Source organism: Diadema antillarum, unplaced genomic scaffold (assembly GCF_040938485.1).
Source record: "Diadema antillarum isolate AM-2024a unplaced genomic scaffold, OU_Dant_1.0 scf00000066, whole genome shotgun sequence".
NCBI lineage: Eukaryota > Metazoa > Echinodermata > Echinoidea > Diadematoida > Diadematidae > Diadema > Diadema antillarum.
Window position 1 is genome coordinate 826879 of NW_027270955.1, and position 26669 is coordinate 853547.

Below are 26669 nucleotides of genomic sequence, written 5' to 3' on the forward strand. Positions count from 1 at the left end.
CGCTTAATACATAGTTTCTAAGCGCCTTACACATGTCATTATTATATCAAAACATAATCTTACATAGCATTCAACATAACAACAAACTCTAGTAATGTACATTACTTAATATACTCTGGCAATAATCACCAAATACTGAAATTAGCATACTTAATACACACAAAATAATGTAGATAAACAAGGTAACTGGATGTGATGGGATACTAGAATTCTGCAGTAAGTTGTTGGACAAAGATGGAAGTAGGCAGGAAATAAACTAAATGAATTAACGAATAAATATATTGTTGCAATGAATTAGAGATGATTAGTTCAATCGAGAAAGGACTAATTTGCTGTGGTGCAAAAAGAAAAGGACTTCGATGATTTTCACGTACCAACAAATGAGGAAGATGTGTGGCAGAGGGAACAAAACTGTAGCAGATATGCGTATATACTTGCTGGTAAAGCCCTATATACTTAGCGGGTTTTTTTTTTCAATAGTGTTATCAGATTTTGCTGATTATTTTGCTGTTTTTAGTTGATGCTACTCTGAACACTACACCCATTGAAAATAAAGAGATATTTCCTTTTAAAGCTAAGTGACAAATCAGTAACGATTCTGTGCAAACACACACACACACACACACACACACACACACACACACACACACACAAAATGTATTCCCAAGTTTGACTATTAGACGAACATCTGTGAGCATAATAGTTCATTGGCACTTGACATGGAGGTGCAATACACATTAACATCTAACCAATACATGCGCATACAAAATGATAGGTTGCCTAATCATATGGTACGTAGCTCCTTAGTGAGAAGATGAGGTGAAAGAGGGGTAAAACATTTAAGTGGTCTGTAGGAACAGACTAGCAAGAGCTTACCTCGGAGGACGTGATGATGTTTCTGCGATCAATCTTCGCCACGAACGAGATTGTGTGTGTGTGTGTGTGCGCGCGCCTGCTTGTGTATTATGCGGACTGGCGGCTTAGCCCAGCCCAGGACAGCAAACCAGGCATACAAGCCTTTCAGATCGTGTTATGTGCAGTCGCCTACGGGGCTCTCCGCTCCCCTTACCTAACTCTCGCCTGTCAACGGTAGATGTGGTGGTAGCGGGATTCTCCCCACACTCGCAAACTCCGCGCAGGAGACTCGTGAAACGGGGCTCTCCGTGCTCCGCAAGTCTGGGCGACGGACACGGCGTAATCGTGTTGTCTTACAGCTCAATCGAAGGGGAGGAAGAGGAGGGGGGGGGGGGGGGGTGAAATCTGGGATGTGATGGAAGAAAATCTACAGTAAGTGATTGGACAGACATGGAAGTAGGCAAACAGATACACAAGTTGAAGGGCGAAGAGAAAATGAGAAAATTCTCGAGGGAGAGGGCGGAGAAATAGAAAAAAGAAAAAACGCGGGAGGAACAGGTTTGATATCTGATGTTAAAATCCCACTCGTCCTGAAAGATGTGATACAATGCACGCTTTCTTTTAAGAGGGAAAGAGTGTTTTCATACAAGCTTATTTCAAAATTCTATAGATCTATCTTTGAACCTTAGACTTTCTTTTGCTTTTGGACTAACATCCGGTTGGAAGCGCTGACGATCGCCACGTCTTATCACACAGATTTTCATTGTCGTTATACAGACCACTCAACGTCTAGGACGGATAGATTTATTGATCCATGTTAAAGTTGCCCTCGATCGGACGCAGTAATGTAGACGCAAGAGTGTATTCACCAAGAGGTTATCTGTTTAAAAACTGCAATATACGTAAAACAGGACGAAAAAACGCACCGAGTGTTTGTGTGGCGGAATTCGGGATCTCAAGCGCAAAATCAGAACATTACTGCCACGCATACTGTGTAAGACAATGGCGCCACGTCTACTCATTATACGTCATTTTCGCTATATACTTCCCTCTGAACTCCGATCCGACTGCGCAACGCACGTGCTCTCGCAAGTAGTTGTTACCAAAACAGAAGCCCCCCCCCCCCCCACACACACACACACACACACTGAAAAGCATCAGAACGTTGGCTTGAAGGGGATTCCAGCCCCGTGCAAATTTGGCTGAGAAGAAAGAGTAAAATGTTATAATTACAACGGTGAAACATTTATCAAAATCCGATAGTAAGTACGAAAGTTTTGAATTTCTAAAGATTGGTCAATATTTTCCAAAACAGTATACTTAAACAGTTAATAAATATGCAAATGAGTGAGCTTTTAATGTTATCCCTATACAATTTTCCATTGATTGTGTGAAATTAAAACAACGAAATTCAAATTTTTCTGCCATAAAAGTGCAAAATGATATGCTATTCGTGGCTGAATAACTTCAAAATGATGCTCAGTCAGATATGTTAGGATTTGAGAATGGCCATATTACGTTTGAACCCCCAAAATCGAAAATTTCAAGATGTTGTATACAAGAAAATAAATGCAAGTTGTGGGGCGATGACATCATCAATTCACTTTTTGAACATTGAATATTAATAATATTGACTGTTCACGAACTGTTTCGTGAAAAAAGAGCGAAACTTCTGAATATCATAACTTCCCTAACTTTTATCTGAATTTGATCACATTTTCACTGTTTGGCTTGTAACATCTTACTCTTTCTTTTTAGTGGCTGACAGGTCTAGGCTCTGACAGACAACCAGCAAAGCACGTACACCAGTTGTGCAATCAGCTCGTGTGCACGAAATGTCCGAAAAAAGGCTTGCGTTATATAGACGTTGTAAACACTGTTATTGACGTCGACTACAACGGGCGCCTGGGAGATGCTTCCAAAATATGAAGAAAAGATGATTCAATGGGTTATGGAAATGAGTCAGGTGCTTTGCTATGTCAGTGCTTAAATCAACTATTGTTGGGCAAACTGACCCCCCCCCCCCCCCAGTTATGACTGAAATAGACATAAACATAAAACAGCACAAACAAAACAGGGGCCCGTTGCATAAAAGTTACAATTATGGTAACTTTGCCATCCAACGGTAGCTACCATGGCAACAATACTCAACAGCCAATCAAAATCAAGAATTCCATGGAAGTTACCATTGGATGGCAAAGTTACCATAATAGTAACTTTTATGCAACGGGTCACAGGTCTCTATAAAGGGGTATTACCCAACTGGTTGAGAAACTGCGACGCGAATACACTACATTTTACACCGGAGTGTACCACACACACCTTTTTTTCTTCCAAACGTCTAGTGCCAGTATGAGCAGGGAGGTGGAACCACCCCTCCCTGGTATGAGTGAACATTGTGCCAAGGAGAGGTATTACTCATAGGTACGAGACCGCCTTTATTATACGAGATTCGGTAATGTTCGCTGATGCTTCTAGTGGACTCTGCCCCCTGCATTAGCCATATATACACATAATGTCTGCAATGTACACAGTAATTCCATTCATGTTCTTCACTATTCGTGCCTTTTCTTTCCTCCGTTTGTCTCTCCTCCTCCTCTCCCTCTCTCTCTCTCATTCTATCATTCTCTCTCCCTCTTCCATTATCGCTTTTGTGATAATATACGGATCAGAAATATGCCACAAACTCGTCACCATATTAGGCCAATCATTAAAATCGCTAGAAATCCAACTATGAGTTAGGGAAAAACATACACAAAACTAAAAGATATATTTTTGAGGGGACAGGCAAGGAGATAAAAAACCCTCATATACACACCAATGTCATATTTGTCTATATACTGTTATTACTGCATGTGGATCCAGCTTTAGAGAGACATTATAATGCTCATGATTACCATATTAAGGAGACAAACGATTTTTAGCAGCCAATTTGTGTCTGCTTAACGTTTTCAATTGTATCAAATACCTTAAATCTCAAACATTACCGCTGACATTGCTTATCTACACGATGTCTGTATGTATATGTATATATATATATATATATATATAATATATGTAAATATATATATCATATATATGTATAATATATATATATATATATATATATATAATGACATATATATGTAAACATTTATTTATTTACTTCTTTATTTATCCGTTTTTGTATTAAGTTAATTATTAGTTAGGTAGTTAGTTATTCATTCATTCATTCATTCATTCATTCATTCATTCATTCTAAATGATGAGAGAGAGAGGTTTACATCGAGTGCTGCGGAGAGATAAATACAATATAATCGCGGGAGAGAAGATGGATTCACCAGTTCCCCGGATGTAATCTCCTCACGAGTGTGTCATCTATGATGACGCTTCTTGAATCATTTTCATTCATTCGCGAAGACGAGCCTTCCTCTCTATGGCCCGAATTCACAAAGGTGGTACAAAAATGAAACCATGGTTTAGACCATGGCAAAAACCTTGGAGCGCCAAGTGTCGCATGGAATATTTCGTTACGAAATCAGTCATTTCGTCGATGAAATGATTATTTTGTAACGTGACAACATTTTGTAACTAAATGATCATTTCGTTAACGGAACAGTCATTTTGTCGACGAAAGGACCAATTTCGTAACGAAATATTCCGTGCCACACTTGGCGCTCCATGGTTTTTGTCCATGGTTTAAACCATGGTTTCATTTGTACCACCTTCGTGAATTCGGGCCTATCAGTCTATTCTCAAGCCAGACCTACCCCCCCCCCCCCACCCCCCACCCCCATCCCGCCCCGTTGGTTCTAAAACTGTATTTTCACACGGCTGCACAAAGCGCCATTTACCAGCGAAGCCAGTATACTTAATTATGCTGCGCCCTGCATGACTAATAATAACTCATATTGTACAATTTTCTTAAAGATCATTCGGGCATTTTATTGTAGGTGTGTTAAAGGGATGGTACAGTTTTGTTTGAGATGGGGATTCACGTTTTTAACTTTTTTCAAGAGGATTAAATACAACTTATACAAAATATTAAAGAGGATACCATTCTAAAAGGAATTAAAAGTTAATTTGATGATCTTTGGTTTTGAAATGATTGAGATATCCAAATCAAAGTGAAACAAATAGGTCCTAATCAAAGGTGGGACCCAGCATTTTAGGATCTCTTTGTTTATGGATATCTCAGCCGCTTCAATGCCGATTTTCACGGAGCATGCCAATTCTCAATAAACTTTTAATTCGTCTTAGAATGGTATGCTCTTGTATAATATGTCATAAGCAGTTTATAATCATCTCACATAAAGTTTAAAACTGGATCCCCATCTCAAGTAAAACTATACCATCTCTTTAGTGTCACATAAAAAAAAAACAGTGAGAGGGATCGTAGACAGTAAAAGTTTCACGCCATGAGAATGCATGCTGCAGATAAGGATTCACTCACTTCAGTACACACCATCTCTTTCTTATACACACTGACAACTTTAATCTATGACGTTTTTGGTTGCTGCTTCTGAGATGGTTTATATAGCCACCTCTTCGAAGATAACCGAAACTATCAGGCAAACTCCAGAAATGTAAATATTGACAGAACTTTTGTTCACTGTATTTTCCTCTGCCTTTTGTTTTAGAAGGTTTGTAAGGGAAGGAAGCATTGTAAATCTATTAACAAAAACATCTTTTCCAGTTAAGATAAGATATGAAACAATTACAGGCACATGAGTTAATAACAGGAATGTATATTAACAACAGTCATAAGTTCCTGCCCTTTGAGCTCTGAGACTGAGTTGTAAAGGGCATTATAAATACCCTTATACATGTACATGAGTCATTATTATTATTAGTTTCAGTTTCAGTCTCAGTAAGATTTCTTTCTCCCCTTGTCCATAACAGAAAATAAGTAATTATTATTATTACATTTATTATTATTATGTTTATATTTATATTTATTAATATCATTACTAATTATATTAACACAATGATAATAATGATAATTATTATTGTTAATATTATTATTATTATTATCATGATTAACATATTTATAATCATATTATTAACATATTTATCATATTTATTATTATTATTACTATTATTATTACTATTATTACTATTATCAAGTCAGTGACGCTATTGATACCGAATCAATCACAAGAATGACGGAAAAAGTCAAAGGTATTGAGAAATAAGTAAATGAAAAGATAAATAAATGAATAAAATGAATGAATACAGGTACCTACGTCCATAAATACACAAAATGAATAAATAAACGGTAAATAAATAATAGATCGCACAGTCCAAGACTCATCACAAGAAGATGGAATCACCATAAAACTATTCTGAACCATTTACAAGAGCAACAATAACAGGAAGACTCATTATCACAATAACAAAGATTTCTATAGATCTCCTAAACCACCTCAATAATGACACTTTCAAGGCTACCTGGTAATTACTCTCTGTCGGAGTTTCAAGAAGTCTCGCAAAGAAGACAATTCTGTCTCAGCATTCGTTTATAGGAACATTCTCGCAGGGCAAATAGAGTCATTAATAACATGGACTTATAGATATACAACACATTGTATAGCTCCATATAGTAATAACAAGGAGGTACTAGGCAAAGCTTTAGTACCTCCTTGGTAATAACGAGCTCGTAGTTAAAAATCTACGCTGAAAGCTTGATAAGCCATAATTATGTACTCCCTTACGCAAAATACAGTATAATAACCATGCACACAAACAGACACGGCACATACATCACACGCGCACAAGTGAAATTACTTAGAATGATAAAGACGAGCACAATCCCTTTAACAGTGCAGGTCTTTGTATATTGTATATATTATCATTATCATCATTATTATTATTATTTTTATCATTATAATCATTATTTTCATTATTACGATTGTCATCACCATTATCATTATCATTATCCGATTGTTATGATCATTATCGTCATCTACTAATGCGTCACTTCCTTTACAGATCTGCACTATTCAAACAGGAGGGACCACGTTTCTCTCTCTCTCTCTCTCTCTCTCTCTCTCTCATGTTCGACATGATTTCAAGCATACTAAGATCGTCGGCGGTGAGATGAACTTTGCTCCCTTATAATCGCATCTCCGGATGAACAAGCGACTACGACGTGTTATGAAAACAGACTGTGGTTAGATGTGGCAAACACGGGGATGTATCCGTAACTGATGGAAAAACGAGTCTTTGGCAAACCTTAACCAGCTGCCAAAAAAAAAAAAGCCGGAGCTGGGATGTTATCGACTTCTTCTGTCGCGTGCGCACATGCACAAATAGACGCACACGCTTACGCACACACACAGAGCCACGCTTTCACAAGTTTTTATAATCTATACTAAGAATAATGAACGTTTACTTGTCCATTCTTTGGTATCCTCGTTGCCAGCAATAACTGTGCATTACACTGGGAGCGCTTTTCTCACACAATCATCTTTGTGTGTGCGTGTGCGTGTGTGTGTGTGTGTGTGTGTGTGTGTGTGTAATTGTATGTTTTGGCTAAACATAGATGCAATTATGCAAGTGCTTTACATAAATATAATAATTATGTAGGCCTACACGTGTATTAAATGATGTATTACTACTACTACTACATTGGCTTCAGCCAATGCCAACTCGGGTTCCATAAACGAAGTTGCACTTCCAAATCTAACATGGCTGCCCTCAGTTCATTAATGCTATCAAGGATTGTGTCCTTTTTCACTTAAGTCAGTACACGGATGATGTACATAAATACTGGTCGATGATTGGTCATAATGCAATCACCTGACTAAAGCAACGATGATCGAAACGTTTATCTGCAGCAGTGACGTCACCTCATGCATGATAATAATCCAAGAATTTGACTTAACTGCCGAAGAGGGCTAGAATGAAAATAATGATGTGTAGTTATGTAGAGCATTCCTACTGGAAAAAACACAGTGTCCCACAGTGTGTTCACAGTGTGTTCACATAGTTGACTATGTGAAAACGCTCGTATTTAACAGTGTGAAGATGATATCGTTTCACACTGTGGTGTAGTTTTCACAGTGTTCACATAGTAATGTTGTGTTTCCCACTGTGAATTGATGACTCACATTGTATTCACACTGTTAAAATGCTCTAATCTAACAGTGTAAAGAGATTTCACACTGTGTTCACAATGTGTTCACACTGTGTTTAGTCTGTGTTTGTCACACTGTGGAACGCTGTGTTCTTTCCAGCAGGGATACATCGTTGATCGTAGCAACATACAACAAGACAGTCTCAGCGTTGAGTGTTTCGGGAAAATATATAAATCTCCGGGGAAAATATAATTCCCGCGGGAATGCCAAGTGTTATATACGCCACTAAAACGGCAATATCTGTATACGTGATATATTCATGCATCTTAATTCACAGTATATTAATTTTGATAGATTATGAATACAAGCAAAAGAGGGGAAGGAGGCCCACGTCTCCCACTAACACACACACACATCCACACACACCCACACACACAATAACCACAAAAATAACAAAATATTCACTAATTTGATATTTTTGACAAGCGTCATGATGGCAATGGAAAGGTTGTGACCTTCGCATGTTGAGTTAACATGACAGTAATATGGCTGTTATGAGAAAATGTTGTAATAACTGAGTTATGGGGGGGAGGGGACCCAACTATTTTGTACACGAACCAATGGGAAATTTGTAAGTTCATGACACCATCGCTTCTTCAGCTAATTTGGAAGCGTGTATGTGGCCAACATCACTATGGCGTGCCTAATAGCATGTGGTAGTTTGAAGTTTCATAACGTTCGTACAGAATCCAACATTTTGTCGACATGACTTGTGCTGTTTTTCGACGTTGTGGTATAATTACATAGGCCTCATAGTTCTTTAGAAATTTCACTTATTTATAATAATGACCATGGCGCGGAAGGGTATTATCATGCCCTAGATATCACTGCTACCGGGTGAGGTTGAACAGGTAAATAGTTATGTTGTTGTTGTTTCTTTATTCATAAAGGTTAATTCATCCCGTTGTCCTATTCCTCGCAGCTTAGTCCAATATCTTGATTGGATTGTCGTTGTTGTTGTTTTCTCCTTTTAACGACTTACACAAATAATATCACACTATCTTAGAGAGGTCTCCTTGGGATTCGGATATAACCATTGGCATTGAAACCATGATGAAACTAATTCATTACATCTACTTGAGATCACGAAACTGTTCTTGTTCATTGATTAAGTGGTAGCTACACTCAGGGACAGTTTCTGCAATTTATGTTCTTCAGGGTTGACTGGATGGCATTAATAACTGTACATCATAATCCATAGTCTTGTACCTATACAATGTTGTAATGGTGACGCAGCTAAACCTATATACGACTTACAGCGTCGAGTTCCTAACAAGAAGCAAATGGCACTGAACGCACACTGGAACGTAATGAAGAGACTTCATCGTTCCCAAGCATAAAACACATCAAGTTAATTAATTAACGGCGAGACTTGAAAAGAGCGGGAGATTCTAGTTGTAAGTTTCATGTCGACCGTTTGTGTAAGGAAGGACGGGTACAATGTTTGTTTGTTTGTGTATTTTTTTTTCTTGTTTGTTTTTGTTTGTTTGTTTTTACACGTCGTTGTTTGTAGAGTATCAAAGTGATGATGTCACAGTCATCTGTAGATAAGTTTGGGTTGGAACCAGGTGCGCACATAATCACTTAGGCCAGGTGAGGTTATGGTTGTTTAGAACCAGTTTCAATGGGGTCACCCTCGAGACCGACACCCACGTGCCATACGACCCACGTGTGCGACTTTGACAAAAAGGTTCGAGGGTCATACAGCCCAGGAGTCATACATCACATGAGTTCGACACTAGGCAAACACGGTCTACGAGTTCCAAACTAGGCAAACAAGGCCCACGAGTTCGACACTAGGTGAAAACGGCTCATGAGAACGACATTACATCACGGGGCTTAGTGTGTCGGTCTCGTGAGCTTTGTTTGGTTAGTGTCGAACTCATGGGCCTTACTTGCTTCGTGTCGAACTGATGGGCTGTTTGACTCGGTTACAGCTCGTTATTCCGAAGTTTCGTTATTTCGAATTTCATTTTTGGAATAACAAATCTTCGGAATAACGAACCTTCGGAATAACGCCACAAATGTTCGGATTAACGAGCCCTTTTTCATTTTCGGATTAACGAACATCTATGTAAAGGGAATTTGTGTGTTTCGGATTAACAAACCTTCGGAATAACGAACCTTCGGAATAGCGAACCTTCGGAATAACGAACAGCACCCGTTTGACTCGTGGGCTGTGTATAATTCGCGGGTGTCGAACTCGCGACGTGCACTAGTTTCCACGGCGATGGATCCTTCTGGCATCACACTTTACTAGTCCATAATCACGGTTGTAGTTGTATCGGTGCTCTATAGAAGTCCTTGGGATGACTGCACGTTTTAACTCCTCTATGCCTAGAGTATGTCGGTCCCCTCAGGCTGTTAAACATGTCGCCCAATCGGTTTCCCAGATCCGGTTTGATGAGAACTTGTAGGGACAAAACATCTCGTCCCTGTCACGCCAGGCCAATTTTGGAATAAACGTTTTTGCAATTTAGTCTATTCCCAGGAAGTAAACGGAACCACTCTGTTTGTCTGTTTTAAAACAAGATGTCAAGGAGCGTGATTTCTTATTTCATTTTTGCAGTTATCTGATGGACTGGGCTAAAGACAAGAATGACGTTTAAAAGGGTGCTCCATCTTCCAATTTAAAGTCGTGGGCACATAATAGCTGATGTGCCGAATCTCGTGCAGCAAAGCTATGAATACGCCAACATCGCTAAAACTGAACGCTGCATAACTCGATACAGTCATGGTTAAACATTAAGCCTCAGCTTGCCACATCATATCACCAGGCCGTAAGTTTGTGTGTGAAATCTGTGAACATTTCATTCATTAGCACAGGAACGGTTAAAGGCTGTAAACGTCACAACGAGGACGGTCCATCCCTTTTCAAGATTTAATACGTTAAACCAACAGCTATATGAACAGTCTTTAAGATGCTCGTATTCCCAGGCTTACATTTTCTTTTACACTCAAAGTGATAGCTAACACATTTTGTATATCATTTATTGTTGATGATTTTGCTTGCAGATTTTTTTTTTTTTTTTTTGACGAAAAGATATACGTCAGAAAATCATACCCATTTAGGATGAGCAGCAGTTAGGGCCAAACCTAAAACAACAATAAAGACATTTTTAGCAAAATATGACAGCTCATCACAGGCACTGACAAGGGAAACGAGTGTCTGAGTGTGATCACAGGGACCACATGATTTTTGTTGCGTGGTTTTGCTTTGTTTTGTTTTGTTTTGTTTTGTTTTTTGTTTAGAGTCATCCACTTGAAAGAGAGAAAAAATGTTCCAGGAAATATTAGTAGCATGCAAGTTCCGTCAATTTTCGAGCTATACACAGTGAGTGTTAAGGTTATATTCGGAAATGGTGTCTGTTAGGACCATCCTATTATGTGTGACATGATAACATCCCCTAATAAGTTCCATGCACATAGCGGATATTACTGAATCGAAATTTACAACAAAGATAGAATGAAGATCTAACGAAAATGAGAACTCGAGGCAATGGCATACTGCCTAGAACCGAATGGATTTCGATATGCATGAAGAACGTTGCGACCATTGTCGAGATTTTAGCATTTAACCCATTCCACACTGAAATTTGAAATCCCCATAGAGCTGATACACAGGGCATCGGATTCTCGTATGGAGCGGGTTAAAGTTAGAAAGGAAAGAAGCTTTGTGATGTATTCAGTTCATAATGTGTGTGCATGCTTAGGACAGGGCTCGACATTAGCGGTGGTGGCCAGTTGGCCCGTGGCCAATTAAAAAGTTATGTCGGGCCACCAAACTTCCAGAAAGGTTAATATTTTGCTGGCCCCATTGGACAACTAAAATTCAAAATGAATTGTCATAATATTTCCTTGAAATAAATCAGCATCTAAATTACTCTACTGGCCGTGTCTGGCCACTACTCTTGACATATCGATTTATGAAGAATACAAATTATGAAGATTAAGCCATATCACGCAGTTTCATTTTTCGGAATTAATCGGAAAAGTGAGAAAATCGGCTTTCCAGGAGAGTAAGATTTAGAATATTTTCACAACATATAGGTTAGATTTATACTTTTGCACATACTTCTGGACGGGATTGACTTTTGTTCTGCATGTTTTATCACTACGTGAAGGGTCGTTTCATTTCATGAATATAAAAACAAAAAATATCCGACAATAAATTAGCATTATACAAAAATCTTCAGATTGTTTTGAAAGATGAGAGCATCAAGCGGCAATATCAAAGGCACAAATGATGTCGTGTAATTCTTTTGGGCATCGATAGAAAATTGACAGCTGTCTGAAAAATCATAGCCATTTGGAACTAAAATCGTCTGAGCCTCATTGGTGAAAACCATAATAGTCCGGGCTAGAAGGCACCCAACCTTGTTTTTTTGATATATACAATGTTTTTTGATGGTTTCTTGTCAATTCGAGGGTGCTGATTCCAAATCCGATTGATGCCACTCGCGTAACCTTGAGCATTTTCGGCAAAATGCAAAAATCCAAAATGGCCGCCAGATATGCTAATTCGGCCGTGAGAAACACAATAATGTGCATTATCTGACCAATTATTCCACCAAACTTTGTACATTTCTGTTCCTAGAGTTACTCCATCTGCATTTGCAAGAGAATTTTCATTTCATATTGACCGATTCTGTGACGCGCTATGTGTATTTTTGGCATGCGCGCAGCCATACTGGGTGTATCATCCGACCCCCCCTCCACACTCCCCCACCCCTCTCCCTACATTAGCACGCGCGCAGAATGAAAAACTGCTTTAGCCAATAGGCGTCTCGTACTGAGTGCGCGAATGCTTGCTAGTGCGCGAACCTTTGTTACAAGTGCGTGATAAACATGTTGCCCCGGGGTGGGGGAGAACAGGGGGGGGGGGGGGGGGGGGGTCGGCTGATACACACCGATACACCCACTATGGCTGCGCCCTGTGCCGTAAAATGTCTGCTGCCCTCAACGAACCCGAATCGGTCAATAGGTTCACTTAGTATTTAAAGCTAATTTTCTTATTCAAAATGGCCGCCATTCCTATGCTTACGTGCTATATGAATGGCAAAACATATGCATGGAAATATAGAACAAATTTACTGTATTTCCAGTCCCGTACCTACGCTGTCATAAAGTGTTGCATGTGTAATACAAATATGTTGGGTGTCACTTACAATATAGAGGGCCTACATGAATATTTGAGCATTTAATTTTCATAAACCTGTTTAACACAATTTCTTATATACTTCATTTTGTCTCAACAACGAATATAAGTTCACTAAACGTCTCGCAAGAAATCAATATACCATCATATTCTACATGCAGGTTGAATATAGAAATGTAATAGTAACACAATATATTAAGAAGCCTAGATGAATGGTATTTATCAAATAATGTTGAAAATGGAGGGGAAGCTAGAAAGCAAAGCTTCTAATATGCATTCCCCTAAAACCATATCAACGAAGTACAGAAAAATCCTACACTGTAAGGGCAGAGATACATGGTTGTAGACAAAAACACATCGGACATTAATGACCCAACTAAAGACCCTTTACATTGTAGGTTGTTTTTTTTTTACCAACAAGGAGTTGGGGGAGGGGGTAGGAGGATTCCTGAGGCGAGTTTGAAATGGATCATAACCTCCATCACTTTGATATGATATAATTTAGAAGTACCGCCGTGATATTATCGAGCAAACTTGATTTTCTTCTTGAATTAAAACAACAAAAACTTATGAAGGCATAAACGAAACTGTCCAAACGCAATACCGTACAAATTATTCATTAAACATCAACCAAAGAGCAATGTGAGCTACCTCTTTCAGTTCTCTCACAGTTCCCAGGTCTTGATAATATACACTTTGACATCATGATCTCATTCAGTCTTGTCTCAAAACTAAAATTGTCAGTTTTATTGTCTTTAAAGAACCCTTTAATTGGATGTTTGGCAGCAGGCGACATCAGCCCCTAATTTGAAGAATTCTCAGGCTAAAGATGCATATTAGTCCTGCAATTGCTTTAATTGCAACCACATCTGGTGATGTTCACACTTCCTCAAGGGTCAGAGGGCGATTATTTGCCATAGAAACAGAATGAAGACATGAAGACTTGCTTGATCACCACCCGTTGAAGCCCTATTATGGCTTTGTTGCCAGGCCAGAGACAGTTGTAGGTAACTTGGGTGGTATCAGAGATGACATGAGACCAGCATCTGCACCAACCTGTTTTGGGGTCAAAGCTTTCAAGTTACGGGAGAGAAATCTAGGCTTGTGGGATTTCAGACGCATTGATGGCAGGTTGTTCAAGGGGGCATTCCATGAAGCGCTTTGTCAGATCTTTTCTTTTGGACAGCTGTTATAAGCTACTAAAATCCTTGCATCTGATTGGCTGAGAGCAAATTTGTCAGACAAATTTGTCAGACAAGACGCTTCATGAAATGTCCCCATGCTATCGTGTTTAGAAGGTCAGGGTATGCGTTGACGGCACTGGTGACACTTGCCATCCTTTCCTTCCAGCGTGAGGGAGAGTGATCGAGTGCCAGTGAAGGAGGGTAGACTTCCTTAGCCTATGCTTAGAAGGCTTGCCACAGAGGGCTACCTTGAACATAGCGTTGGCAAGATGGAAGGCATGGGTCTGATGATAATCTTATAAAGGTTGGGGCAAAGTCTCCAGATGGTGAAGTACTCCTCTATTGTCTTGAGATGGGTCAGTACTCGGCTGATGTCATCCAAGGACTTTCTGTGAGACGTAAAGGCGAGATCATCTGTAAACTTCCTACGTGAAGTGAATGTTATGTCACCATGTATATTTTAAAAAGAGCTCTAGTGGAGTTAGTTTACAGCCACCATCAAGGAGGCCATCATTCAGAGTCCTAACACAGCTGGTCTGGTTACCTAGAGCAATCCTGAATCTGCAAGTGCTGAAGATTAAAGACAAGCAGTGTGAAGTTGCTATAACACTGCTTTCAGAATGAGGCAGCATTGTACGGATCTCAGAGTCTCCCTTGACATCATATACGCTAACACATTCACTCCGAAAAAACGGTGGTAAAATTCATCTATCTAAACATATATTATTCATCTGGGTTAACTGGAAAAACTTTTGGGTGTTGTTTTCATTTCAGTGAGGTGGTCCGTTTTTTCCCCCTTTTCCCCTGCCTCATATTCTTTCTCGGATGAGGGGACTGAAAAGTTTGTATAATATAGCTTTTAGATGATGTAGAACAGGACAGGTATTTGGAAATTTCATTTGTGTCATAATCTAGGATTCAGCCGTTTAATTCAGCAAATGAGAGTGAATATTATGATGTCAAACATCTCAAGGAAAGGAAGTATCAAATGTTCATATCTAATAATTCCTGATAAACAATCTTGATGTTGGCGTCAATTCAAGCTTTGGTGGACTTTTCCAAATTCCTAGGGAAAATTTCAGATTGAGGTACGTAGCAAATTCTGATGTTTGCATAAAAAATAAAACAGCTTTTGTTACTAACAACCTTCTAATTTATAATCAGCACACAAATTGATAAACAGTGTACCTGAGTGACAAAAAAAAGAAAAGAAAATTTGTTTATTTCCATGTACACTTTGCCATTCATATTGTGCAGGGGTATATGAGTGGCATCCATTTTTAAGTTTTGTATTAAGAATAATATAATATATAAAGCCTAAAAACAATAAATTTTCTGTTTGTTTGCTTGTTTGTTTGCTTGTTTTGCTATTGGCACTCATCAGATCTGCACTGCACATGCAAAACTTGATAAAAGCGTAGGTATGTGACTGAAAATTCGTCTTCTATTTCTATGCATATTTTTTGCCATTCATACAGCGTGTCCCAGAAAAAACGAAACCGGGTTTCCATGCAACTTTTTACTGTCGAAATCATACATTTTCTTTACGAGCTATACATCAATGGAAAGATAAACTTTTGTTCTTTCATTTGATGTACAATTTAATGTTCATTGTTCATGCATGACTGAGTTAGAACAATGAAAAGTGGTGCTACCAATTTTTCATTTGCACGCGCAAATGGTGACTTAAAGTGAATTTTTCAGACTTTTGATGTTACATTTTCGAAAAACAAAGTTCTTAACCCAAATATTCATATTTTCTTCTTTCATATGAGACCTTACATGTCAAATATGAATTATGCATGCTTGAGAAAAATCTGTATGAAAGCATGCTTCATTTCTGCCAATTATTCTACGGATAGTCGAAGAAAACAAGCATTCAGCTCTCCCGACATAGCATTAGACAATGGGCTCATCTGCAGCATTGAATTCACACAAAACAACCGCAGTGCTACAGTGAATGTTGTGGGGGGGGGGGTATTTACAGAGGATGCTGTATGAGACGGACAGCCCTTTGTTGTCATTTATTTAGAATAAGCTATGAGACATAACCAATAATAGAAGACTAATATCGTGAGTATTCTCAGGCTGCACGCAGTCCAATGGCTACGGGAAATCGTACAACAATGATACACATTTTGATGATTTTATACCGCAAACTTATTTCACTGTTTTCATTCCTCTCTACATTTCCCTCACGCGTGGTTAGTCCTTCATCAGTGACAGGGTCTTTAAGTTTTTGAAGGGGGAGGTGAAGCAGAAAGAGAGGGTTCTTCACTTTATTTATCACTGAACTTGCGCTTCTAACATTTCAAAGGTGCAGGGCAGAAAGCCGTCTTCTGTTTTGTTCTGTTTTATGTGTGTGTGGGGGGGGGGGGGGAGGGCTCGGAAGGCTTTTTCAGTTACTTTCCTCCCCCTTCACATTCCGCTGATGAGCACCCTTGCTCTGTGGTTGGATCATGTGCTAAGTTACAACCCTATTCCGAACCGTCTGTAACATTCCCTTTTTTAACATCTCCCTTCATGTTTGTGTAAATTCATTGAAGCATGAAGGCCATTGTTATCTGCCAAGTCGGGCAGACGTCGGGAAAGCTAACTCACTCCTTAATTACTATCCATCTTTCTGAGTAAAATGGAAGCATATTTTCAAATTAAGTTTTCTCGTGCAGGCGTAGATCATTTTTTACGCATGAGATGTCAATTGAAAGGAAAAAGAAGGGATATTAAGGCTATGATTTCATTTTTTACAAAAGATTGCCGAAAAAGCCTAAAAAACTCATCCAAAGTCGCCATTTGCTCGTGCAAATGAAAATTTAATAGCATTACTTTCGATTGTTCTAACTCAGCCATGCATGAATTATGAACAATGAGTTGTGCATCAAATGAAAGAAGAGAAGTAAATCTTTCCATTCATGCATATCTCATAAAACAAATATATGATTATGATCGCAAAAAATTGCAATGAAACTCGGTTTCGTTTTTTCTGGGACACGCTGTATAGTACATGAGTATAGGAGTGGCGGCCATTTTGAATTGAAAATAAGCTTGAAATGCTAAATGTACCTCTTAAAATGAAAAATTTCTTGCATGTGCAAGTAGAATTACACAAGGAACAAAAATTTAAAAAAACTTTGATGGAATAATTGGTCATAAGGTTGACATAACTGGGATTATCATGGCCAAATTAGCATATCTGGCGGCCATTTTGGATTTCTGCATTTTGCCGAAAATGCTCAAGGTTACGCGAGTGGCATCAATCGGATTTGGAATCAGCACCCTCGAATTGACAAGAAACCATAAAAAAACATTGTATATATCAAAAAACAAGGTTAGGTGCACTTTCTATGGAGCCTAGCCTGGACTATAATCCTTGCCCAAGATTTGTCCCACATTATTATTTGATAGCAACAGCTATTGGATAAATGCATGCAAAATTGATTCATGGAATCAAAATGCATGAGGTAGGCAGGAACATGCAAAATACGAAGTACTAGTAGCTTATTAGCCTTTCAAACGTCAATCGGAAAATCCAAATATAGATTTGAATACATTAGTAAACCTAATTCCTAATCGATTAACTGTCTTCAGTGTTCCAGAACCGGTAATTCCTAACTTTCCACGCGTTTTCTGCTCTCCCACTCAAATAAAGCTTGATTTCGACATGATGACTATAAATCCCCGTAATTTTATTTGTTTTTCATCGCAAAGCATGCAGAAGTGATGCTTCAGATTTGTATTATTATTATTACTTTTTTTTTGGGGGGGGGGGGGGGGGGGCTGGGGTTATCAGCCGTGCAGTACACCTTGTTTAACACGTTTGATAAACCAGAAAGTGCCGCCTTTAGTACTTGGTACTTTTTCGGTATGAGCTGATTATTTTGTGCCGTCAAAATTCATTCGAGTTGGATCAATGCTTGCTCAGTGCAGCTCTTGGTTCTACTCAAGGTTCCATTATAAATATCAAGCTTTAAAGGGATCGTATAGTTGTGGTTGTGTCGTAACTTCAGGTTTCTATTTTTGGTGAGATAATGAAAGACCTCTTATGAAATATGAAAGAGCGTGTGATTCCTAGAGGAATTCAACGCTTGATGAAAATTGGTTTTGAAATGGCCGAGATGTCCAAAACAAAACGATCCCAAGAAATTATGGGACCCGCCTTTTATTACGACCGCCTCGTTTTACTTTGTTTTTGGATGTCTCAGCCATTCCAAACCCGATTTTCATCAATAAACTTTGAATTGCTCTTAATGTAATGGTATGCTCTGTACTATTTCATAAGTAGTTTCTTGGTATCTCGTAAAAAGTTAAAAGCTCAATCCTTACCTCCACCAATACTATACCATCCCTTTACAGCTCTGTGTTGTTGTTGTTGCTGCTGCTGCTGTTGTTGTTGTTGTTGTTGTTGTTGTTGTTGTAGTGTGTTGTTGTTGTTGTTGTTTTATTCAAGTAACAGGTGCTGGATGTGTGCCGGCTGATTGGCACATAAAATACATCACACCACAGCTATATACTAGTATACAGGCATATGCATATGCACATCCAAGGGTAAGGAAAATTCCACACCCGTGTTTTGCACAGCGTGGACGAAATACGAAAGAAGTTTTGACGAGTCCCGAGTTACGGATGGGCTGCTGATTATTAGCGGGGAAAATTACAGTCTGCGTGCATACAGAACGAACCCTGGATAATGTGTGAGACTATGGAGTACCAAAGTGATGATGTCACAGTCTTGTTATGGCTTGGGTTGGAACCAGGTGCGCGCATAATCAACACTCGGGGCCAGGTGAGGTTGTTTAGAAGCAGTCTCCATGGGGATGAATAGCTGTGACATCACACTAGGGTTCTCTAAACAGATGGCGTCAAGCCATTTACACCTACATGGTTATTACCATTAGATTCCTGCGACTAATTCAGGGCAGTGCGCCGAGGCAGGTGATCAAAATTCACAATTCTAGAAAATGCTTGATCACGCAAGGCCCGGACAAACTTGATAAGCCGACGACACAGTGGATCATCCTGCACATTATTGATCATTCGGAGAGAGTCAATTTATCATTCATGTTTTATCATTCATGTTTAGGACCTGCAAAATCGACAGGACCTGGCATGTCAACTTGGATATAGCATTACAAGTATTCTGTTAATGATAATGGTTACATCATTATGTATAGGGCCTACTAATCTATTAGTCATAAAACTACATCGCAATTGATCTAGCGATATTTTTCATGCTCTATTTCTTATAGTGACTAATGGGCTGAGTGTATTCTTGGAGGCTCGACAAAAAGTAGCTTCATTGTGTCACGTGACAGCCTGCTGCAGGTCTTTTCTCGCTCAGGAAAAGTGTTCAGACTACTGTAGGTATCTCTTATGATATTTCCGTTTGCATTATAGGGTTCCTATATAGGGCCCTTCACGCACCAGCATCCTGCAAGCATAATTTGGCCGACGTATGAATCTTTACAGCCCTACATTGTACTTTAAACAGAATCTGCGCTGGCATACTGTGGGATGGAGAAGATATAGGCAGTCTACAGTCCATAACTTATTCTTTCGCAAAAGGCAAATAATGAAAAACAAAAAGAGAAAGACAAATATCTGAGTGCCTGTATGACTGGGAGTAACGGAGGCTTTGATTTCAACAGCACGAGAGTACTGGCATGCATGCCCGTGCCTACCTAGCCTTTTGTCAAGGCCTTCTCGCTGTATGGTGAAGAGAGCCTAGCTGAGTGGGGTTGCTCGCCCGTTACAGCGAGAGGGCCTTGACAAAAGGCTAGTGCCTACCAGACCAGAGCTGATGCAGTCACTTGTCCTTGGGAACCTCGGTGAGTCAAAACGAAGAGGTCATGTTCAACCTCGACGAGATTGTAAAACATGGAGACAAAGGGCAGACTTGAGATTCGCTTGGCACTGGGCCCCGGATTTCCGAGGTATCTCGTCTGGCCTGCGCGGCCGTGTATTAAACGATTGGCGAGGCGATGAATTATTGTTCGTCTTCTCCGAAATTTAAATCGCCAGACGACCGCTGCGACTGGAATATCGAATGATCCTTCATTCAATGTAGGCCCTACATAAATGTCTGCTACTCGCGCCCTGTTGTCGGACATGCGGTAATGTCTGGCGTGTACGAGATGTTTGCATGAATTTTGTAAATTAAAATATAATATAAATGTCTGCATATTATGTGTGCGCGGTGCGTGTATTTGAGCAAGCGATGGAGTACATTTAAATTTGTCCAGCTAAGCATGTTGTGCGGTGAGGACTGTGGAATAATGTGGACGAGTGGTAATGTAATCTTGTTTCGAACGTTCGCTGATGCATTTTACAGCTGTCATGTCATTATATTGATTGACTGGACATTTCTCGATAGTTCGTAATGGATAAAAGGAAAGTTTTTCACCGTAGCTCTCGATGTTCCACCCACTTTCCCGCACTCCAACTCTCTAATGGCGGGGGATTGGTTCTTGGAAGCAACAATACGCAATGATTTGGGACTTTAGCTCTTTTGGGACTTCTGCAGATTTGAGACTTATGGTAGGAATACTCAGTGATGTAGGTGGATAGGTTCACTGCCTCCTATAATCAGACGTAGAGTTCATTAACCTCCTGTCTCCCACAGCACCTTAAAGGGGTGGTTTAGTTTCGGTTAAGATAGAGCTTCAGGTTTCCAACTTCAGTCTTTTGATGATTTTTTAGATAATGAGAAACCTCCTTTGAAATATATAAGAGCATCATTGGTATAAGTGGAATTCAAAGTTTATTTGATGAGATTGCTTTTGAAATATGGCTGCGATATCCAAAACAAAGCGATCCCAGTAAACGTGGGTCCCACCTTATGTATGGATCGCTTTGTTCTACTTTGTTTTGGAGTGATCTCAGCCATTTCAAAACCGATTTTTATCACGTTAGCTTTGAATTCCTCCTACTAGAATTCTATGCTCTTAAACGTTTAATAAAGTGATTTCATAATGTACATCCCAAAGTTTGTGAGGGTCATTCGTATACCTTTCGAGATCATCGTGAATGTGAACACGATGAACAGTTTGTCCACATCAAGCATAATAATGAGTTTGATGGTGCAGTGCAGGTGGTCATGAATGTAAAACAATCGGTGTGATCATACCCCATTGCCAAAGTGCAGTGTATGCAATGCACACGCATGCAAAAAGCGATATATTTATGCAGGATTATACTGTCACACACATATCTCAAACAATCATGATTTACACCAGCTCTCTTTCGAGATTTCTTCTGGGTTCTATCAGTACGTTGGTTTAATGCCCGATCTGAAGCTGTCTTGCTGTAATAGGATTTTCCCGACAGCTACAGACTGAAAGATCCTTGTCTATGATAGCATTTAACGACTCACTCTTTCTGATATCAGCGATTCTCATCCCTTCTTCCCCCCCCCCCCTTCTGATACATTCCCGCCCTTAGTTCAAGCTTCGTATACGTACACCTTGTATTTGTTTGCCATGTGCGTCATTGTCTTATAAGCAATATTTGAATTCATCCTCGTGCCAAATAGCAGAAGGGCAAGATTGATCACTATACAGAACTGGAGAGGATTGGAAATGTGACAATTCGGGAAGCTTGGACTGCGCATCGCGAATCCATGATTAGTATCTTCGTAAGTAACGCAAAGTGAGAGTCTAGACCACTGATTTCTTGCACACCGAGAACATAATGCGTCGTCTCTGGCAGATCCGAGAACAGTGAAATGAGAAATTACTGTTGCTGTGGAAGACAAAGAACTTCACATTATCCCTTCGTCGATAAAGGTGACTGGAATGAACACCGTAAAGTGCAGAGGGCACTGCCCACAAAGGAGGATGAGATTTTTTTTTCGCTGAAATAACTGAGATATCCAAAAACAAAGTAAAACAAAGCGATCCTGATAAAACATGTAAAATGTGGGTTTCACCTTATATTAGGACCGCTTCGTTTTGGATATCTCAGCCATTTCAAAACCAATTGTCATAAAATGAACTTTGAATTTCTCTTAGAGTTATCCTACACTTTCATATTTCATAAGAGATTTCTCATTATCTCAAAAAATTGATCATCTTAAAAGTTATAGGCTGAAGTCCCATCCCATCCGAAACTAACCCATGTCTTCCTGCATCACAATAAGCGCAAGTCATTCACTTGCATGAACAAGACCGCGGAGGGAAAAAAAAAAAAGAAATTCGAAACAAATATAATAAACCTACTCTACTTCATAACTATACAAACTCGATTTACTCCAAGGAGCTCCCCGCAGTTGGTCCGCACCTGACAGTATCTAGCGCGTAGTTGCCCGGAGGTGCTCACGCAAGTCCGATTTAACCGCAGCCAAGTTTTGAGCATGACCAACAAAACTTTTTCCGGGTGAGTCGCGGGAATGCCCGTAGAGGTCCACGCGGAACGCCAGTAGGAGACCCGTAGCGGCAGTACTTCCCAGGCAATTCCCACGCAGGTACTTCGCAGTCCCGTATGCAGCCAAGATAATGAAATTCTGTGAGATTTCAGCCATTCCATTAGAGGAATTCCTTCACTAAGTTGTCAGCCCCCACGTGACTGGTACAAAGGTCACACAGTATACTCGCAAGTATAACGCGTCCAGCAAGTAAGACACATGCGCTGACTCGCACAAATCCTTTTCCGCCCTCAGGAATGTCCGGTATGCTAGAAAATCCCTACACGTAACAAGCCCGAGTAGCTTGCCCGGAAAGATGTGACAGGGCCTAAACACGGTTGCGGGTAAAAAAATATGCGTGCGCACCTCCGGGCGACTACTTTCGAGATACATGCTAGGTACTGTCATGTGCGGATATCTACGGGGACCTCCGGGTAGTCAAAATTGTTCTTTGCATGTCGCACGCAAGGCTGGTGTGACACGGCCTTAAAGTGTTCTATAATAAGTCATGTGATCTAATACAATATAATTTTGTTGGTGAGATATTAACGATTCACCAGGGCCCTGTTTTATGAAGAGTTATCATAGAGTATAGTTGATTTCTATTGTGTCTATGGCAGCCTGTGTGGTAAGAAAATTTATAATCGATTATATCTTTTAATAAAACAGAGCTCAGGTACAGAAGATTAAAGTGCCATGATGTCCATCAAGCTTGAGCCCCCCCCCCCCCCGAATAATAACAATGATATCTACATCTTCATAGGGCACAATAATGCACAGATTGCGTATTGATTAAACGATAATAGAGATTTGTTTCCGACCTTGCAGGGGGCGAGCACGCAGTAGGTTGCAGTGCAGTGCAACTCCCAATGATCCTGTTATTCCTTACTTGTCCTCGCAAAGGAATGAAAGTGTGTCGAATATTATTTTACATTCCGCAATACTTGACAGAGACATTTTGATGAATACTCTGTAGACAGTAAATCCACTGACAGAAAAAAAGCTAATTAAGCCAAATAACAGAGAAAAATATGTATATCATACAGAATTAAGTCCCATTAATCATGCTCGATTTATGCACGAAGGAAAATATGTCCTTCTTTGAACCTTTAAAGGTGCATTCCAATGTCACACTGGGGGCACCTTTTATGGGTGCAACTATGCACCTTTCAGACCGGAAAGGTGTAAAGTTGCACCCGTAAAGGTGCTCCCAGTGTGGCACTGGTAAAGGTACAAAGTTGAACCTATTTTTCTTTGAGTGTAGGAATACAAGTGCATGATGCCAACAGACTTGTACACAGGAGGGGAATAAAACATCATTATCATATCGTTTTTCAGTACCAGTTCAGAAATCGTATATACCTGCTTGATTGAGAATGCAATGGATAGGCATCCATGCACAAGACTTATTTCAAAGGAATCAGCGATCAAATTTACAGCTGAACTGTTCTAGCGAAATGAGACAATTTTCTAGAACGTTAAAACTACTTTGAGACACCATTATATATGCACACACACACACACACACACACACACACAGACTAATCTTATACCATAGAGCTCTAGTTCCATCATGTTTAAACAGAAAACCTGATTGCTAGACAGGCGTCATAACAACTATAAGACTCCGAGGATCCGCGCGATAGCGAGTGCTGGTTCTAATCCCTGTGTCAGCGGGTTTAGACCATACGTATTCATTAAGATTAATGATCCTTGCCTCGAGTGGTTTTTATTTGCAACTGATTGACAAATTGCCCTTGATCGTTGGTTCAAGTCCAGCCCGAGCATGCAGAGTATTGTTGCCCATAATTTTTATCATGGCTACAACACTATAGGGCTTTTTACACTTGTAAAATTTTGCTTAGCCCCGGACCAACGGTGGGGCTAAGGGGGGGGGGGGGGGGGGGGCCTTAGCCCCACCGTTGGTACGGGACTATCCTTAGCCCACTTTCTGTTTACACTCGTTTTTGCCAAAGTGGGCTAGCCCCACCGATAGTACGGTACTATCTGGCCCTGCAAAATAGCAGGGGTTAGCACCGCAATTGCGGTGCCAAGCAAGTGAGTGTAAACAGAACGAAAAAAATAATCCTGGGCTAAGCGACAGAGACGAAGTCCGACCCTCATTGACCAATCAGAAACGAGGTAATCAAGTGCTGCCGGTGCGTGCGTGTACGTGTACAGTACACAGCGTAATTATGAATATTCATGTGGTTTGGAAAGTCCGGGGCTAAGAAATACGAGTGTAAAAAGATCAGTTTTCTCCTTAGCCCCGGACAAGAGATAGTACGGGACTATTTACACTTGTAAATTTTTGCTTAGCCCCGGACCAACGGTGGGGCTAAGGGGGGGCCTTAGCCCCACCGTTGGTACGGGACTATCCTTAGCCCACTTTCTGTTTACACTCGTTTTTGCCAAAGTGGGCTAGCCCCACCGATAGTACGGTACTATCTGGCCCTGCAAAATAGCAGGGGTTAGCACCGCAATTGCGGTGCTAGCACCGCAATTGCGGTGCCAAGCAAGTGAGTGTAAACAGAACGAAAAAATAATCCTGGGCTAAGCGACGGAGACGAAGTGCGACCCTCACTGACCAATCAGAAACGAGGTAATCAAGTGCTGCCGGTGCGTGCGTGTAGGTGTACAGTACACAGCGTAATTATGAATATTCATGTGGTTTGGAAAGTCCGGGGCTAAGAAATACGAGTGTAAAAAGGTCAGTTTTCTCCTTAGCCCCGGACAAGAGATAGTACGGGACTAATTGGCGAGTGTAAAAAGCTGAAAAAATTGGTACGGGACTAACGATAGTCCTGGGTCAGAGAAAGTCCGGGGTTAAGAAACACAAGTGTAAAAAGCCCTTAAAAAGCTGAAAAAATTGGTACGGGACTAACGATAGTCCTGGGTCAGAGAAAGTCCGGGGTTAAGAAACACAAGTGTAAAAAGCCCTTATAAAACACTGAGTAATTGGTGTCTATTTACGTCGATGAAGGGCAATTTGTCAATCAGTTGCAATAAAAATAACTCGATGCAAGAATCATCAATTTGAACAGTTTATCGTCCCGTCCTGCTTGAAACCGCTAGTAATTTGTTGCATTCAATACGAAAGATACCTACCCCTCCCCCCCCCCCAAAAAAAAAAAAAAATGAACAAGCTCTTTTACTGCTTTAAACTATGAATTATCACATTATCGACAGAACTGGAAACCACGTATGTCTTAGAGGTCTGGAGTCTTTACTGGAGGAGATGAGTCAAAGGAAACCAAGTGAAAATTGGGGATTATGCAGGATGATTCTCTTAATTGTTACTGCGAAGACATGTAGGACCTGCACATTGCTTTCACAAAGAAATACTGTAATACAATGCTAAGGCTAAGAAACTCAGGAACATGGGGACATTTACTGGACTTACATAGGCATGTACTACTGTTCTATCCGAAAACTGACGGCTGACATCACAGTGTATATCATTTTTGTGTCATATATGGAGGTAATATACAATCTAGATGTGCAGAGTCGTAGGCATGGATGTAGATAATCACATATGCTCCATGTTACGTGCAATGTAAGCCTGTGTGCACGAAGGCATGCCTAATAAATGTGAGAGGGGACCGTTTCCCGCGGCAATAAAAACATCAATCATCCGCAATCAAGCTAGATCATGGGATGCATCCATGCGAATATTCTCGTGAAAGATGGAGATGAAGAAGAAATAAAAAAAATTCAGGTGGAGAAAAAAAAAACTGCACGCCGTCATGCATACACGGGACTAAGGACAGATCGTCGGCCAGGCGTGACAAACGATTGTGGACGTTTTCCTCGATAGTAAGCGATCAAAGGAAGACTCTCGCCCTGTATAATATGCATCCAGCTGACTGCGCAAAAACGCGCGCCCAACCTACGATGAATTGATCCATATTGTGATAGGATACGAAAATACCTCATCACACAAGTAATATATTTCA

At 40.1% G+C, this 26669-nt stretch overlaps 1 protein-coding gene across 2 annotated transcripts in view; it reads right to left on the reverse strand.

The window, feature by feature from the left end:
- The window catches only part of LOC139716536 (astrocytic phosphoprotein PEA-15-like), a 66019-nt gene that overhangs the window by 20237 nt on the left and 19113 nt on the right, over positions 1–26669 (reverse strand). The window contains exon 1 of one of the 2 annotated variants that reach the window (XM_071628076.1): positions 877–1031. The exons of the other annotated variant lie outside the window; for it this stretch is intronic. The gene's annotated coding sequence lies outside the window, so the exon portion shown is untranslated. Of the gene's footprint in view, positions 1–876; positions 1032–26669 lie in introns of those variants that run through there. 2 annotated transcript variants of the gene reach the window in all.